Source organism: Saimiri boliviensis, chromosome 1, assembly GCF_048565385.1.
Source record: "Saimiri boliviensis isolate mSaiBol1 chromosome 1, mSaiBol1.pri, whole genome shotgun sequence".
NCBI classification, from domain to species: Eukaryota; Metazoa; Chordata; class Mammalia; order Primates; family Cebidae; genus Saimiri; species Saimiri boliviensis.
The window spans coordinates 230,339,266-230,358,402 of NC_133449.1; the positions used below are offsets into that span (position 1 = coordinate 230,339,266).

Below are 19,137 nucleotides of genomic sequence, written 5' to 3' on the forward strand. Positions count from 1 at the left end.
TTACATTCCTGTGACACTAGGAAGACTTTTCCTGAATGTAGGATTTCTTCTTTAACTCACCTCTCATCCAAAGGGCAAAACGTGTAGGATGGGTGCTTACTTGCAATGGGATTCCCTCAGCTGACGAGAGCTGTGCTTTCTCCCACTGCTTATTCCCCCTCTGAAGTTACATCATCATTTTGCTTCCTCTTACATCGTTATGGATCTTAACTATTTTTATACATGAATATGTTAAGCAAAACTGTTGGTTTTAAGAAACTTTTGATCTATTCTAAGACCTATTCTCCGTTTTTTTATAAAAGTTTTATGATTTTAGCAGTTACATTTAGGTCTTTGAACCATCTTCTTTTTCCTCATACGGTGTGTTTTTTATGAGATATAATTCATATACCGTGAAATTCACCCTTTTAAAGTGAATGGTTCACTGATTTTTAGTATATTCACAAAGTTGTGCAATCATCACCATTGTCTCATTTCAGAATATTTTAAAAATTAAACTTACAAAAAAGTCTGTATCCCTTAGCAGTTCTTCCCAATTTCCTCCCCTCCCTCTGTCAATCACGTAATCTATTTTTTTGTCCTTCTGGATTTTACTAAGTTAGATATTTCATATAGATGGAATCATACAATATATGGCTTTTGTGTCTGGCTTCTTTCATTTGGTGTAAGGTTTTCAATGTTCATCCATTTTGTAGCATAAATCAGTATTTCATTTCATTTTGCTGATGAATAGTATCCTCTTTATTGCTATACATTGCTGAAAATATACATTTTTAAAATTCATTCATCAGTTAATGGATATTTGGATAGTTCCTACTTTTTTAGGGGCCATTATGAATAATGCTGCTATGACTATTCAGGTACCAATTTTTGTGTGGACATATATTTTTACTTCTCTCGGGTATATACCTAGGTATGGAATTGATGGATCATGTGGTAAATCTATGTTTAGCTTTATGAGGAACTGCTAAACTGTTTGCAATCGTTTGAATGTATCTTCCCAAAGTTCATGTGTTGGAAACTGAATCCTTCTGTCCTTGTGAATGGATTAATAAGGGCTTTGCCATCATGAATAGATGAATGTCACTATCAGAGGAATGGGTTCATTACCTTGAGTGGCTTTGTTATAAAAGCGAATTCTCTCTGGCTCTCTTTCTCTTGCCCTCTTATCATGTGATGCCCTCTGTCATGTTATGATACCACAAGAAGGCCCTCACCTGGTGCCAGCACCATGTTCTTAGACTTCCCAGCCTCCAGAACCATGAGCTAAATAAACTTATTTTCTATGTAAATTAACCAGCCTATGGTATTCTGTTACAGCAACAGAAAATAGACTAAGACACTATTTTTCGAAGCAGCTGCATCATGTTACAGTCCTACCAGCACTTTATGTTCCAGTTTCTCTACATCCTTACCACTCGTCAATTGCCTGTCTTTTCTAGTTATATAGCAGTCCTATTGGGAAGTGGTATCTTCTTATGGTTTTAGTTTGTGCCTCTTGAATGACTAATGTGGAACATCTTTTTATATGTCTATTGACCATCTCTTTTTGCGTATCTTCTTTAGAGAAATGTCTAGTTAATCCTTTGTCACTATTTTGATTTGGCTCTTTATCTTTTATATTGAATTATAATATGATTTATCTGTAACTAATTTTTATGTGTGTTATGAAGTAGGGTTGGTCAAGGTTTTGTTGGTTTGTTTTTATAACATAGATATCAGATTACTCTAGCTTTTTTTTTTTTTTTTTTTTTTTTTTTTGTAAAAACTATTGCCCCATAGATTGGTTTGGCATCCTTGCTAAAAAGCAAATGACCATTTAAATGTGGTTGTTTTACTAGGCACTCTATTCCAGTTCCATGAAATTTTGATTACTATTGCTTTATAGTAGTTCTTGAAATTGGATAGTATAATTCTTCCAACTCTGTTCTTCTATTTGAAAATTGATTGCAGTCTTGGGATAAATACTATTTGATCATCATGTTTGTAGTAGGCAGAGTAATCCCCCATCTCTCTCCTGCCTCCAAACATGCACTAAAGCCTGGAACCTGTGAATATGTTATGTTATATGATAAGGGGAATTAAGATTGCAGACCAAATTAAGGTTTCTGATAAACTGACCTTAAGGTGAGGAGATTGTCCTGGATTATCTGGTTGGGTGAATATAATCGGTGACCTTAAAAGTGGATCAGAGGTGGCTCACACCTGTAATCTTAGCACTTCGGGAGGCTGAGGCAGGCTGATCATGAGGTCAGGAGTTCAAGACCAGCCTGGCCAACATTTAGTGAAACCCCATCTCTACTAAAAATAAAAAAAAACTAGCCGGGCATGGTGGTGTGTGCCTGTAGTCACAGCTACTTGTGAGGCTGAGGCAGGAGAATCGCTTGAACCCAGGAGGTGGAAGTTGCAGTGAGCCGAGATCACGCCACTGCACTCCAACTTGAGCAACAGAGTGAGACTTCATCTCAAAAAAATAAAAATAAAAAAAGTGGAAGAGGGAGGCAGAAGAATAAGTTGGATAATGTGATGTGAGGATTTAACCATCGTTGCTGACTTTGAAGGTGAAGAAAGAGGACCATGAATCAAGGAATGCAGGATTTCAAAATGGCAGTATAGAGGCAAGCCAGCTTCAGTCCCTCAAAATGAGACCAAAAGCAAATAGACAGCATTGAGATTTTCACCAGCAACAACCCAGAGCTCAAGTATCAAGATGAGACAGTTCCCAGGGCCTCAGAGAAGTGGAAAAACTTTGAGCATATGATTGGAGAATCAAACTTCCACATCTGCAAGTCCCCTTCCCTACATTCTTTCTGCATCAGGCCTGTGGAAAATCTCCCTCAAATCACAGTTTTTACACCAGAAAAAATAAAATTGAGATGGTTAGCCAGCTTTCTCACCTTCTTGAGCTCCATAGCAGGAGTCCTGTCCCTGCCTTAACTCGTAGGAAGCATTGTGAGTGCCTGTAGGGAGAAATATCCCTGAGGTCAGGTAGCAACAAAGGTCAGAAGGTGAGGCTACCATTCCCAACCCAGGAAACTGTCATCTGTAACTCAACCAAATGAGACACCAAATCAGAGTGGCTGTTCAGCAGCACCACACTGTAGGAGGTACATTCCAAAGGCCTCTGAGCAGGAACCTCTAGCCAGCAGTGTGGAAGGCTGGCTAGGGGTTCCTGCTCAGGGGACCTGTGGAACATACCTGGGATAATCCGTTTGGGACCTCTCCCATTTGGGACAGGCAGGCTGCAACCATTTACTAGAGTCAAAGTGAACCTGGGCTTGTGGCGCCACCTAGAGCCGAAGAGGAAGAAGCAACCTAATGGCAAAGATTAAGTAAATACATTCAATAAAAAACAAAACAAGCTGGACAGAGAAAACTGGAATCAGTATCTAATCCTTCAGTGCAAAGACATAGACATACAAGCACAAGTAACAACAGCAAACAGGGAACCGCAGTCTCCCCAAAGGACAAAGCAAAATCCAGTGACTGACCCAAACGAGATGACAAATTGTAAACTTCTGACTGAGAATTCACAATAGCAGTTTTAAGGAAACTCAGCTATCTTCAAGATAATACAGAAAAGCAGTTCAGAAATTTATCAGAGAAATGTAACAAAGAGATTGAAATAATAAATCAAACAGAAATCTTAGAACTTAGAAATACATTTGCCAAACTGAAGAACTCATAAGAAGCTCTCAGCAATAGAATGAGCCAAACAGAGGAAAGAATAAATGAACTAAAAAACCAGCTCTTTGAAAATACACAATCAGAGAAGAAAAAAGAAAGAAGAACAAAAAGTAACAAAGACCACCTACAATATGTAAAAAATTACCTTGAAAGACCAAATCTAAGAATCACTGGTGTTGGTATTCAAGAGAGAGTCGAGCAAGAGGAAGGAGTGGAAAGTTTATTCAAAAAGATAACAAAAAAACTTTCTAAAACTTGAGAAAGATAGAAATATCAAGCTACAGGAAGCCCAGAGGACACCAAACAGATTTGAGCCAAGTAAGACTACTCCAAGGCATAGAGTAGTCAAACTCTCAAAAGTCAAGGACAAAGAGAGGATCTTAAAGTAGCAGAGAAAAGAAGCAAATAACACATAAAGGAGCTCTAATTCATCTGGCAACAAATTTCTCAAAGGAAACTAAACAGGCCGGAAGGGAGTGGAATGGCATTTTCAGATTGCTCAAAGAGAGAGAGAAAAAAGCCTGCCATCCAAGAATATTGTATCCAGCAAAATTATCATTCAAATATGAAATCTTTCCCAGATAAACAAAAGCTGAGAGAATTTACCACCACTAGAACCATCTTGCAAGAAATGCTAAAGGCAGTTCTTCATTATGAAAGAAAAAACACTAATGTGCAAAAGAAAACTTTTCAAAGTTTAAAACCTACTAGTGAGATTAAGTACATGGACAAACTTAGAATATTAATTACCGTATTCGTGGTATACGGTCCTCTCATAACTCTAGTGTGAAGCTCAAGAGACACCAACCAAGGAGTGCAAACAGCCTCTAGAAGCTAGAAAGGCAAGGAAATGGATTTGCTAGAAAGTCAAAGAAATGGAATTCCAGAAGGGAATGAAGCCCTCTCATCACCTTGATATTAGCGTGGTGAGACCTGCATCAGACTTCTAGCCCATAGAACTGTACAATAATAAATGTGCATTGTTTAAGCTGCTAAGTATGTGGTAGTAGAAAACTAGAACAATAGAAAACTAATGTATCTTTTTTATATATGGCTAAATTTGATTTCCTAAATGTTGTTAAGGATTTTTTATACCTATGTTCATTGTAGTTTTCTTTTTCTGTAATGTCTTTCTTTCATTTTGGTGTCAAAGTAACACTGGCCTCATAGAATAAGTTGGAAAGTACAGGATTCCTATCTACTTTTTGAAAGAGTTTGTATAGAACAACTATTATTCCTTTCTTAAATGTTTGGTAGAATTTGCCAATGAAGGCATTTGGGCCTGAGATTTTCTTGGTGGGAAGGTTTTGTTTTGTTTTGTTTTGTTTTGTTTTGTTTTAAAAAGGAGTCTTAGGCTGTTGTCTAGGCTGGAGTCCTCAGGAGTGGCGGGATCTCGGCCCACTGCAACCTCTGCCTCCCAGATTCAAGCGATTCTCCTGCCTCAGCATCCCGAGTAGCTGGGATTACAGGTGCCTGCCAGCATACCTTGCTAATGTTTGTATTTTTAGTAGAGATGGGATTTCTCTATGTTGGCCAGGCTGGTTTCGAACTCCTGCCCTCAAGTGATCCACCTGCCTCGGCCTCTCAAAGTGCTGGGATTATAGATATGAGCCATCACACCTGGCTGGGAAAGTTTTTAATTAATAATTTCAGTGTCTTTAATATATATAGGGCATATAGGTTATCTATTTTTTGCTGAATGAACTTTAGATGCATCATTTTTGAAGTCTTAGTTGCTAGAAAAAAATGTTTAAAACTTGGTGAATTTTCTCATTGAAGCAGCTTTCTTTCAGTACATCTTTGAATATTTATAGTAAATACAAACATTATATTTATAGAATATATTTTAGATCTGAAAAACAATTATTATGAGATCCCACATATTATAAAAATACAAATATATTTGAGTCCTTACCAGGACATCTGATTATAACTTGGTTTCCCATACATTTATGCCACTCACATGGGCCATAAACATGCCAGTCACTGTGATAAATTTACTTTGTAAATCAATTAATTGACCTTGTGATTACATATATATATATAATTTACAATGATTCTGCTTCTAAGAATTGGAACCTTTTTCCATGTGTTGATAGAATTATTTATAAGCTTACAGAGCTTTAGGCCAGACCCCAAACTGTGTTAAATTCACAAGGTAAAGAGTGCTAAACTATGAAGCCTCTTGAAAGAGGTCGCTGCCTCTAGCCATATGTCCCAATCTTGCCATTGTATAGGGCAGTGGTTTTTACTGAGAGTATTTTAGAAATTCACTTGAGTGCTGCTGATACCTAGTGAGTAGGGGGCTCAGGATGCAATGCCCCTAATAACCCCACACACTGAGGATTTTCCCAAGGCCTGTACAACTCACAAAATATACTGCTGGTTAGTCATGAAATTTAAAAGCCTATTTATAATTTTCTGAGACTAGAACCTAAGTCTCTTTTACACATAAACACAAAGTAATTTTAGCATGGTTTTAATATATAGAATTAATATTCTAATTTTTATCCTAGCATTTATCTTGACTGTCTGTTTTTTTGTACTTCTAGTATAGAATGGCCTTAAGTCCAAATTTATTTCATCTGTAACTGTATACAATCATCTAACCACTTTGCTATGTCTTTTAGGATTGTGCCTGTACATTTTCATATGAAATACATGCTATTTTATTATTAATTGCCTTTTTCTCCTCTGTGTTACATTGAGAGTTATTTTTTTAATTAGACATATAATTATGGTATTGTGTATAAATTCCATTTCAGGACAAAGGAGCATAACAAAATATTTGTTATGAAAAGGGGATGTTAGATTAGAAAAGAGGCATGTTATAGAAACAAGCTTTCTTCTGATGTTGGTACTTTCCCTATCATTAGAGTTGCTGTTACATAAAAATGTAAAGTCTGGGAATGAGTCCATATTACCACTTCAAAATAACCAAAACAATAAAAATGGATTTAACTTCTATTTCACCTACAAAATAACCTAACACAATTATTATATCCATCAAATCTAGGGCATCCAGCCATAGTACTCACACATATGCATAGTAATCACAAATTTCAGTGCACGACCTTAGATATGCTAAGAATATAACTTCTTTTTTTACCCTGTTACTGAACTCAGTGCCACTGGGGTCCCTATTCTGCTGGGTGGAGGAAGCCTGGTTTCAGTCAATTCAGATCATCTCAGTTAATTCATGATCTCATCCTGGCTCCCCTCCAGGGAGCCAGTGCATTGGAACTGAAGGAAGTGTGTGGTCCATAGTCATCCCTGCACAAGCCTCTGCAGAAACATTCCTGTTCTTGGCTTGCCTTTTTATATCATCCATCTAGATCAGGCAGCGACCTCCTTGCTTGCAGACTCTTTGGACCATCTCTGTGCCACATGTGTGCTCTTCTCAACAGCAAATAAAAAACATTCATCAGTGGAGCTGCAACCCCTTCCACACTGTGGCGTGAGAAGCCTCTGAGCCTGCCTTCCATCACCTTGTGCAACCAATATCATCTGCTGCTGCCACACTATACTGGGCACAGGAGTTGCAGGGAGTCTTGCTGTCTTCTCATCTGCTTCTTAGCTCCTCCAGGGGATGAGGCATGGTTCTTTCCCCTCTTGTATCCCTATATCTATTATTTCTTCTACACTGGATGCAGTCCTGGGGGCAGAGCCCAAGATCATGAATTAACTGAGATGATCTGAATTGATCTTAAGGTCACAGCCATATCCTCTAGCTTCGCTTCCAGTCACCTCTCTTCCCCTGGCTCTGAGTGATTGCTTAAGCTAAACCTATTAGCTCATCTACCTGCTGACTATCCACTCCCAGAGCCCAGATGTGAATCTCCCTGCCCGCTTCCTGGGTTGAGGGTCACAGGGTGACAGAATTACTAGGAATGAGAGAAGCTGCTACTTGCTATTTGGAAACATTATTTCAGTGGAGATGCAAGGCACATGAAGCATACTGCTTAGCAGCCTGTAATCATTTTCTCTTTTCAGTCTATATGCCTAACTTTATGCCAGGATAGTGAAAGTTTTCACGTGCTTATAGCTGTGACCTTTGCAAGGTGTCAGGTGAAAGCAGGCACATTGTATTGCTGTAGATAGATAGGATTAGTGACAGGGATATGGGATATAAACATTTTTGCTAGGCCTAAACCACCCTTAAATATGCCATCAGCCTCTTACTATCTTAATGATGTAGGGTCATCATTTTGATGTTTTTATTGTATTATGTATCTTTCAGTGGTGTCTTTTTTTTTTTTTTTGAGATGGAGTCTCGCTCTGTTGCCAGGCTGTAGTGCAGTGGCATGATCTCGGCTTATTGCAACCTCCGCCTCCCAGGTTCAAGTGATTTTGCTGCCTCAGCCTCCCAAGTAGCTGGGACTACAGGCACACACCACCACACTTGGGTTATTTTTTATTTTTAGTAGAGACGGGGTTTCACTATGTTGGCCAGGATGGTCTTGATCTCCTGACCTCGTGATCCACCCACCTCGGCTTCCTAAAGTGCTGGGATTACAGGTGTGAGCCACCATGTCCAGCCTCAGTGGTGTCTTTAATATACATCGGTGTGGATCATTTAATGTTGGAAAAACAGGTAAAGACACTCAAGTTTGTGGTCTACTTTTACAATTTATATTTTTCTTTCCTCCTTCTCCAAAGACCATGTCCAGCAGTATGCATCTTCCTGACTTGCAGATTCTAGTCTGCTATAAAATGAGGACAACAGACACCGCACATATTGCTGGAATTGTGTCTGAGACTGAACAGACCCTGAGGTAGTCTCTGATTGCATGGACTTTGTAGTGCCTATTGTGGGAACTGAGGGCATTTGTTTTAATTTGTTTGTTTCTTTGGTTTGGTTTTTTTATCCTGGCCATTGGCTGTTCATCCCTTTGTCTCCTCCTGCAAGGCCTCCTGTTAGCCATTTGCCTCTCATTATGCACAGAGCCCCAGGCTGCTTTCCATGTCCTTTTCTCCTGAGAAGCCTCCTCACCTGCTTGGGAGGTCCAGTGTCAGTCACCTGGATTCTGCCCTCACTCCCACTGTGCGCGGCCTGGTCTGAAGCAGGGCTGCTGCCCAGGACTCTGGAGGTTCACAAAATTTATTTTACTTTGGCCTTGGAGCAAGTGTCATCTGCAGATCTGAAGGGCATCTCGTTATTATTGATGTATTAAGTATACATTCAATATTTGAAATTCTCTAAACAAATTGCTTCATGTTTGGATGTATTGAGTTGTTTTTGTTTCTGCCATTAAATGTTTTACTTTCCAGTTGTTCTTCAGGAAGGATTGTGCTCGTCAGTGTTCTCATGACTTTTGTTTGTCTCCCTCTGCATTAAACACCCAAACACCAGTGAGATCCTTTAGAATTTGGCAAAACTTCAGAGAACTCTGGGGAAATGAAACTGCCTGTCCACTCAGTTTAGTTTATTGGTTTTTCTGAGTAACCTTAAAGGCATATCTTACCACTTAAGAAGTAGAGATTCAGTGCTCGCTTCGGCAGCACATATACTAAAATTGGAACGATACAGAGAAGATTAGCATGGCCCCTGCGCAAGAAGTAGAGATTCAGTAAAATGTTGTTTCTGCTCCAAGGATAAAAATTGAGAACATTTAACTTGTATTATATACTAGGAATCATGAAGACAAATTCAAGTAGTTGATGTCTGCCCAAATAGAATGTGCAAGCTTTCTCTGGCTTAACACTCTCTGAAAACCCATTGACTTCAATTTCTATCTTTCTCACCATGCAAGTTGTTGGTACACCTGTTCTTTTGAAACCACACTTCTGTTTGTTCCTGTGTGTTGATGGTATTTTCACTTTTCTCCTGCTGCTCTTGAACTTGCCAGACTCTCTAGCACCTGTGTGGTACTTTTCTCATCCATTACTTCTCTAGTGGCATTCCTGAAGGATAAACAGCTGTCTAGTAAAAAATATCTGGCCATGTTCAGTGGGTTTTAGGTCTGAAAGGGGAGTCAAATAATGTGTGAGTAAACTGTAATACTCCCTAAGGGTGCCAAAAAAATTAGTTTTCCCAGAAATTCATTAGTCAAAAATATCAAACATTCCTAAAAATTAAACAATAGGAAACACAAGCAGGGTTTTAGTTGTTAAAAAGGACAGAGCAAACATTTGGTACATTTACTTGGCTCACATATCAGACGTGGGTCTTCTGTGCTACTTGTCAGGGATTCTGAATATGAAGATTAAATGTAAGTTAGAGCACCTCAACATTTTATACTTACCTTACAACTTCCATCTAAAGATCTCCAAGATCTGTGACTACTTATGTTTTAAATTACAGGAAAAAGTTGTTTCCCTGCCAATATGTAATAAATTAGGACACTGTTTTCCAGTTTCCGGTTCCATTTTAACTTGTAGAGAACAAACGTTTTCAATCTTTCAACAGACTTTAGAGTCTTTTCATCCTTAATAAATTTTAAAGGAGAGATAAAGTCCCATTGATATCTTAGCATTATAAGCAATGGCATTAACATCATTAAAGTGAGGAAATATTTACTACAACCTTTTATAACTTTTTTTCTTTTTAATCCTCATTCATTCCTGATTTTGCCCTTTCCCTGTATCCATCTTCTTTTATCTCTAAATATTTTGGTGGCTACATCAGTGTATTCACCCATTTTCACACTGCTGTTAAGAAAAAGGTTTAATGGACTCACAGTTCCACATAGCTTGGGAGACCTCACAATTATGGTGGAGGGTGAAGGAAGAACAAAGGCACATCTTACATGGCAGCAGGCGAAAGCAAAATGAGAGCCAGGTGAAAGGGGAAACCCCTTATAAAATCATCAGATCTCTTGAGACTTATTCATTACCACAAGAACCTTATCGGGGAATCCACCCCCATGGCTCAATTATCTTCCACTGGGTACCCCCTGCAACACATAGAAAATATGGGAGCTACAATTCAAGATGAGATTTGGGTGGGGACACAGCCAAACCGTATCAATCAGTTATTTGGTTCCTGGCCTCCAGTCGCACTCCACCAGAATCCTCCTCTTGCTGGCCCAGCTGGACATTCTCCTTGCTGGTGCTCTTAGTCAAGATGTAAAGTCTGCTTAGTGTCTGAGCTGGCAGTCAGAGCACTTATCTTCCCTGAATGCTGCAAGCCATTTTAAACCCCTACAGATAATCAAATGTGTATTTGAACAAATCTTCAGTTTCTGGTGTTTAATTTGAATCCCAGACTATTGTTATAGTGTCTTTTCCTTTGATAATTGACGTCCTGTATTTAAACTAATGGGAACAGAAAAGAGTTATCCTGGCTTTCCCCTAATAGTAACAACATGCTTCACAATTTATTGTGCTGTTGTGCTTCTCAAGAAATTACCTATAGAATAGAGAATGCAGGCTGGGCATGGTGGCTCATGCCTGTAACCCCAGCACTTTGGGAGACCAAGGTGGGTGGATCACCTGAGGTCTGGAATTCAAGACCAGCCTGGCCAACATGGCAAAACCCTGTCTTTACCAAAAATATAAAAATTAGCTGGGCGTGGTGGCAGGCGCCTGCAGTCCCAGCTACTCAGGAGGCTGAGGCATGAGAATTGCTTGAACCCTAGAGGTGGAGGTTGCAGTGAGCCAAGAACTCACCACTGCACTCCAGCTTGGGTGACAGAGCGAGACACCGTCTCAAAGAAAAAGAAAAAAAAAAAAGATAGAGAATGCAACCTAGGAGGACTCTATGCTTAGAATACTTGCTTCTTGCAAAAACATGATGTTAATTCATATCCTCCAGATAGGAGCCTATTCTGCTCTTTGTACTTTGCTGGTGCTGATGACTAGCATACATAAAAATAGCTCATATTTATTTAGAACTACTTCTGTGCCAGGCACAATATTAAGGTGGGTATTGTTAACTTCATTTCTCAAGAGGAAACTTAGGCTAGAGATTGAGTACTCGCCCAAACTCACAATGCTTAGCTCCTATCAGTTCCCTGCATTTCAGTCAAATTTGACATGTGGCTGTAGAGGTGATAGAGGAAAGTGATGATGGTCATAAAACATCATTTAGCTCAAGTTTTCCTTAACTTCGGGCAGCAGAGTATACATAATGGTGTAATTAGTCTTTAATTAAGAAGCAGCCTTGACACAGACACCCTAGTCTCAAATGTGTGATTGCATAAGGCCCTTGAGCCTCCTGCTCCCTGTGCCTGGGCTCTGATCTCTCTGATGGTCACTTGGCTGGCTGTGTCCTATCCTTATGGTTTCAGCTCCATGAAGCCCAGTCATTGCCTGCCATGAATAGAGAGATTTTATCTCTTTTTCTCACTCATTCTGCAAGGGCGAGAACTTTGTCCATCTTGTTTGCTGCCATTTTCCCAGATCTGGTGTGGTCCCTGGAACAAGGCAGCACTCAAGAAAGATGTGTTAAAGGAATGAGTGAGTTCTTTCTTCCAGGCCAGGACTAATGCTTTGTGAAATGCTCCCAATCAACCCTCTTAGACTCCAACATAACTGACCAGGAACTGGATTAGACAAACTATTCTGATATTTGCTGGTTTGATTTGCTTAAATCCTCACTGGGGTCCAGGAGCACTGCTTTCCAGCTCCTGTAGATTAAGCAGCATTATGTAGAATGGCCAATGAAAAGTCAAGACCACAGAGCGGCTGGACAAAGGCTTAGAAAAAGCAATGCAGTAATCAAAGTTAATGTTTAGTGCCTCTAACCCCTATTTTTGGTGAGTAGCCTTTTCCTCATTTATTTGTTCCCCTAAATCATTGAGCCCTTCTCTGTGGGAGATCCTGTGCTAGGTCTTGGAAATACAATGAGAAACTTTTTGCTGTTGAGGAGCAGAGTTCGTGGGGAAGACAAAACCATGAACAACTGATTAACAATAGACAGAGCTAAGTGTAATCTAAGTGTAACAATAGACAGCTAAGTGAAAATATGCTTATAAAATATAGCAGAAATACAGATCAGAGATGAAGACTTTCTAGAGGACTAAGTGGCAGGTTCAGAGAAGATGTGATCTTTAACCCATGGCATTGTAGTCAAGGGGGCCAACATGTGCAAAGGCAAAATTAGCATGAAATGGCATGACATATTCCATCAACAGGGAGAGGTTCGTTCTACATGACTGAAGCTCAGGACACTTTTATGGGGGAGGACAGGAGTTGATGCCCAAAAAGGAGGTTGGAGCCACATGTGATGGATTCTATATGTGGGCGTGACTTTGACACTTTTCTTGGTTGGAAAGCAATCAGGTCTTTAAACATGCATGTGGCCTAGTTAATTTTGGGTTTTACAAATACCTCTGGTGGCACCTTAAAGCAGTATATAAATTAGCCCAGGAGTCCAGATAGAGGAGTGCCTGACCCAAGGCATTGGGCTGCAGAAGCGGGGATGGATTGGAAACGCTTTTAAAGGTAGACTTGACAGAGTCAAATGCACATTCAGTCAGAAATGATTCAATGTAGTACAACAAGGAAAGAGTAGCCAGGAGTGGTAGTGCACACTAGTAGTCTTAGCAACTTGGGAGGCTGAGGTGGGAGGATTGATTGGGCCCAGGAGGTCAAGGCTGCAGTGAGCTATGATCATGCCACTGCACTCCATCCTGGACAGCAGAGTAAGAACCTGTCTCAAAAAAGGAAAAAAGAGGGAAAGAGAAAATTTGAGAAGAATATCAGATTGTAATTTGAATATCTAGGTAGATAATTTCTCCACAATCTTTTAGCAGGAGAAGATTGAATTTACCTAATTGTTTAGCTGACTACTAAGGCATATATGAGCACTCCAATTTGCATCTTAGTAATTAAAAAAAAAATCCAAAGAATCAACCATCAACAAGCATATACTTTTCTGGGACAAGGAGCTTTTCCATATTTGAAATGATATTGCCTGCTCATCTGTCAGTCACCGTTGCATCAGGGCCATATTCAGAGAGATGTCCAGTCCTGGTACGAGGCTGCCAGAGCCTTCCTTGCTTTTTCCTTTTGTGATCTTTGAGCCAGGATGGGAAGGATGACTAGGGTAAGCCCAGGATGAAGTATCCACAGGGATGATCAGGTACAGATGATGTTTCAGGGCAGCCCTCCATGGCCAAGCCACACATTAAATTGTGTGGGGAGTAGTCCTAAAAATTAATACTGTTGTCATGGTTTCATCTTAATTTTTATCAGCTGGATATGGATGAGGTGTCATTGTCATATACTTAATGTTTTTGCTCAGATCTTTGGCAAACCAATGTTTTTCCGTGACTTTTTGACAGTTATTTTTGTTCAATAATGAATAATAAAGTGAGATTTCTGGTCTGTATATGATGATGTTTGTCTTATTTTGACATTTCTTTTCTAGACAGCAAAGGCCTTATAATTAGATTTTCCTTGTGCCAAAACATTGCTGCAAAACCATCTCCCTGAAAAAATGTGTCTTTGCTTCCTTTAGGAGCTATTGTCATCTTATTTTGATTTGGAAGTTTTTCCATGTGTCAGTCAGGAAATAAAACAAAAATTTCTCTTGAAAACGAATTCTTAACAAGAAAGAAATTAACTTTTGCCAAAAAATAAAACTAGAAGGGAAAATGAGAAGAAACATGTTTGAAATGTTGATGGTTACATTGTCTTTTTAAATTTTAATTTATGTCAAACTTCAGTGAGCAATATAGGAAACTCCCTTTTCTACCTTGTTTCAAAAGAGCTTATTTTATTCTTGTTGCTACTCTGACCAGTTTTATGTAGAACTCTTTAAAATACCCAAGAGACTGAACTAGAACTCATGGATTGCCCCCTATTTCTCATATATTGAAGTCATTAACGGCCTCAGTGGATTCTGGCCTGTTGCTGATAAGTGGCAACCATAGGCCAGGTGCTATCTGTGGTGGTACAAGGACAGGCAAGCCTGAACTGCCCTTCTGAGGCCACATCTACAGTGGGCCCTATGCCAGGAGAGTCCAGGAGAAGTTGCAGGTGTGTCCACTGAAAGTGCTTTCTCTTTGGAGTGCTCTTGAAAAAAAATAACTGTTGATTGAATCGCTTACTGTTAATGGCAAAATATCACAAAGAGCTAATTGCAAAAACAGTCACACTTGCTGCATCCGTGGCCTACCCTAATGATATGTGGAAATAGCTTCCCCTTCCTACAGTAGCAAGAGTGGTCAAATTCTCTCTACAACCCGGATAATTTTTCTGAATTGTAACTGAAGAGCTGCTCCTAGAATCAGATTCCAGATCCACCCACCCTGTCCCCATCATCTCCACTCTTATTTCCATCACCATCTTCATCACACACTTCATTGAGCACTAACAAGTATGTGTAGCTGCAGGACACGATATAATATCTCAGGGAAGTGTATCTATTTAAAACAGAGACAACAGGCTTCTAAAGTATTGAGCCAGCATTACTTACAGCAGTCCAGACAACAGTGAAATAATTATTCTGTCCTAGCCTTTCTTGACACCACGAGGAGAGTGTATATATTTCTTTCCAGTGTATTTTGGTCTCACGTGAACAGTACCGTCTTCTAAGTTTTGATACATTGGTTATGGGTGACTGATACTCTGTGCAGTATCATGAGCGTGGAGGAATTTCTTCTCTCTACTGATGGTGACCTTTTGTTGTTTTGAATATACAGGTCTGCTCAGCTTCAATATGAAATGGAATGTGTATTTCATAAACTGGCCTGAGTGAATGTTTGGGCCTTGAGTTTTTGTCGAGAAATGATGTGGGGAAGTTTGAGGAAAGGTTCTTGTAAGTCCGTGGTGTCAAATGATAAGATTATCTGTCACTGACCCAAGTGTTGGAGAAATGTTTCCTCACCTGATCTAACTCAAGACTCTTCTCTACTCCCTTTTAATAGGCATAGGAAAGAACTGAGAACTGGTATGTTAAGGGTTCCACCAAAATCTCCTTGGCAGTAGAGCGCTGAATTTCTTCCCCACCAGCAGCAAAGCCTTCTCTAAAAGGAATTACTATCATCTTGAAATAACTTCCTATGTACATCCTTAGGAAGAGTGTACACTTTGCTGAGGTTGACGGTACTTGTGGTTTTCATCAGGAAGTGAAAGTTTGTGTGGTGTACGTGTGTGACCCCACTCTGCACTAGGGATAATGGGAGTGTGGTACTCTAGGGGCAGAGGCCTGGGGTGTCACACAGACCTTGTTGGAATCCTAGCATTGCCATTGATTAGTTGTTTGGCTTCTTCAAACATCCTTTTTAAAAAAAGTAGCAAAATGGTTATAATACTAAACTATTTGGGTTGTTGTAAGTATTAAGAACAACAGCAGTTGCTACCATTTATTGAGTACTCAGGTTGTATCAGGTACCCTGCCAAGAAATGATCATAAGCAATGTCATTTCATTTTCACCATAATAGATGAAGTAGTGCTATGGTTTGGATGTGGTTTGTTCCCACCAAAGCTCATGTGGAAGTCAGGGCATCTTGGAAAGTGGGGCCCAGTAGGAGGTCATGGGGGCAGGTTCCTAATGAATAGATCAGTGCTGTTTCCCAGTAGTGAGTTCTCACTCTTGAGGGAATGGATTAGTCCCCATGAGAGTGGGTCGTTATAAAGTGAGGTTCTTCCTCCTCTTCGGTCTCTCTTTACCTGCACCTGCATTTCCTTCCATTTCTCTGCCATGTTATGATGCAGCACAAAAGCCCTCACCAGCAACTGATGCTAGTGCCTAGCACTTGGACTTATCAGTTATCGGAACTGTGAGCCAAATAAACCTCTTTTCTTTATGGATTACCTGGCCTCAGTATTCTGTTATAGCAACAGAAAATGGATTAAATCAGTTAGGGATTGTTATTTCCACGTGAAGACAAGGAAACTGAGGTGGTATATCACCCCTGGCCACACAGCTAGTGAGTGTCTGGCCTCAGGCTTCTCTTCCATGTCTACCAACTCCAGATTCTGTGAGAGATAATGCAAAATCGGAGTCATTCCTGGTGCAGTCAGTGCTTAACAAATCTTCATGCTCTTTCATCCCAGGTGCATCCTATAGCTTTGATAGAGCTCTGATTTCTTAATAGATTTTTATATGTAACATTCTATACAGCAGGAGGTCGGTGATACTGCCCTCATGTGACTTGTTTCAGTAATAGTGTTTGTTGTTGTTGTTTTAATGTTTAATGCAAAATAGGTGTTATTTAAAATGTGTCTCCAAAGTCACCTAAATGTATGGATACCTTGGGAGTTTGTATGATTCTGTAACCTCATTATATAAGAAATAGCACTTTTTCTTTTCTACTATTCACCTTATTTTTAAAATTAATTAATTTTTTATTCTTATTTTTTAATATGTATATTTTATTGTACTTTAGGTTCTGGGGTACATGTGCAGAACATGCAGGATTGCTGGATAGGTACATACATGGCAATGTGGTTTTCTGCCTTCATTCCCTCCATCACCTATATCTGGCATTTTTCCCATGTTATCCCTCCCCAACCTCACCAGCCCCTGCTGTCCCTCCCCTATTGCACCTGCAACAGACCTCAGTGTGTGATGCATTCCTCGTTGTGTCCATGTGTGCTCATTGTTCAGCACCCACCTATGAGTGAGAACATGCAGTGTTTGATTTTCTGGTCTTGTGTCAGTTTGCTGAGAATGATGGTTTCCAGGTTCATCCATTTCCCTACAAAGGAAACAAACTCATCATTTTTTATGGCTGCATAGTATTCCATGGTGTATATGTGCCACATTTTCCTTGTCCAGTCTATCATCGATGGGCATTTGGGTTGGTACCAGGTCTTTGCTATTGTAAATAGTGCCGCAATGAACGTACGTGTGCATGTGTCTTTATAATAGAACGTTTTATAATCCTTGGATATATACCCAGTAATGGGATTGCTGGGTCAAATGGAATTTCTACTTCTAGGTCCTTGAGGAATCACCACAATATCTTCCACAATGGTTGAAGTAATTTACATTCCCACCAGGAGTGTTAAAGTGTTCCTTTTTCTCCACATCGTCTCCAGCATCTGTTGTCTCCAGATTTTTTAATGATCGCCATTCTAACTGGTGTGAGATGGTATTTCAATATGGTTTTGATTTGCATTTCTCTAATGACCAGTGAGGATGAGCATTTTTTTCATGTTTGTTGCCCTCATCAATGTCTTCTATTGAAAAGTATCTGTTCATATCCTTCACCCACTTTTGAATGGGTTTGTTTGTCTGTCTGTTTGTTTGTTTGTTTTCTTGTAAATCTGTTTTAGTTCTTTGTGGATTCTGGACATTAGCCCTTTGTCAGATGGGTAGATTGCAAAAAAGTTTTCCCATTCTATTGGTTGCTGGTTCACTCTAATATTGTTTCTTTTTCTGTGCAGAAGCTCTGGAGTTTAATTAGATCCCATTTGTCTATTTTGGCTTTTGTTGCCAATGCTTTTGGTGCTTTAGTCATGAAGTCCTTGCCTACGCCTATGCCCTGAATGGTTTTGCCTGGGTTTTCTTCTAGGGTTTTTATGGTGTTAGGTCTTATGTTTAAGTCTTTAATCCATTTGGAGTTAATTTTAGTGTAAGGTGTCAGGAAGGGGTCCAGTTTCTGCTTTCTTCACATGGCTAGCTAGTTTTCCCAACACCATTTATTAAACAGGGAATCTTTTCCCCATTGCCTGTTCTTGTGAGGTTTGTCAAAGATCAGATGGTTGTAGATGTGTGGTGTTGCCTCCAAGGCCTCTGTTCTGTTCCATCGATCTATGTCTCTGTTTTGATACCAGTACCATGTTGTTTTGATTACTGCAGGCTTGTATAGTTTGAAGTCAGGCAGCATGATGCCTCCAGCTTTGTTCTTTTTGCTTAGGATTTTCTTGGCTATGCAGGCTCTCTTTTGGTTCCATATGAAGTTTAAGGTTGTTTTTTCCAGTTCTGTGAAGAGGGTCATAGGTACCTTGATGGGGATAGCGTTGAATGTATAAATTACTTCAGGCAGTATGGCCATTTTCACAATATTGATTTTTCCTAACCATGAGCATGGAATGTTTTTCCATCTGTTTGTGTCCTCTCTTATTTCGTTGAGCAGTGGTTTGTAGTTCTCCTTGAAGAGGTCCTTTACATTCTTTGTTAGTTGTATTCCTAGGTGTTTTATTCTCTTTGTAGAAATTGTGAATGGCACTTCATTCTTGATTTGGCTCTCTTTAAGTCTGTTATTGGTGTATAGGAATGCTTGTGATTTTTGCACATTGATTTTGTATCCTGAGACTTTGCTGAAGTTGCTTACCAGTTTCAGGAGATTTTGGGCTGAGACGATGGGGTCTACTCCAAATATACAATCATGTCGTCTGCAAATAGAGACAGTTTGTCTTCCTCCTTTCCTAACTGAATACCCTTTATTTCTTTTTCTTGCCTGATTGCTCTGGCTAGAACTTCCAATACTATATTGAATAGGAGTGGTGAGAGAGGGCATCCTTGTCTAGTGCCAGATTTCAAAGGGAATGCTTCCAGTTTTTGCCCATTCAGTATGATATTGGCTGTGGGTTTGTCATAAGAAGCTTTT

General features: G+C 39.7%; 1 protein-coding gene and 1 pseudogene across 5 annotated transcripts in view; both read left to right on the forward strand.

Annotated features, from left to right (window-relative positions):
* Positions 1 to 19,137, forward strand: part of ARSB (arylsulfatase B) — a 288,497-nt gene that overhangs the window by 92,561 nt on the left and 176,799 nt on the right. The window lies entirely within an intron of this gene.
* Positions 9,174 to 9,267, forward strand: LOC120365667 (U6 spliceosomal RNA; annotated as a pseudogene).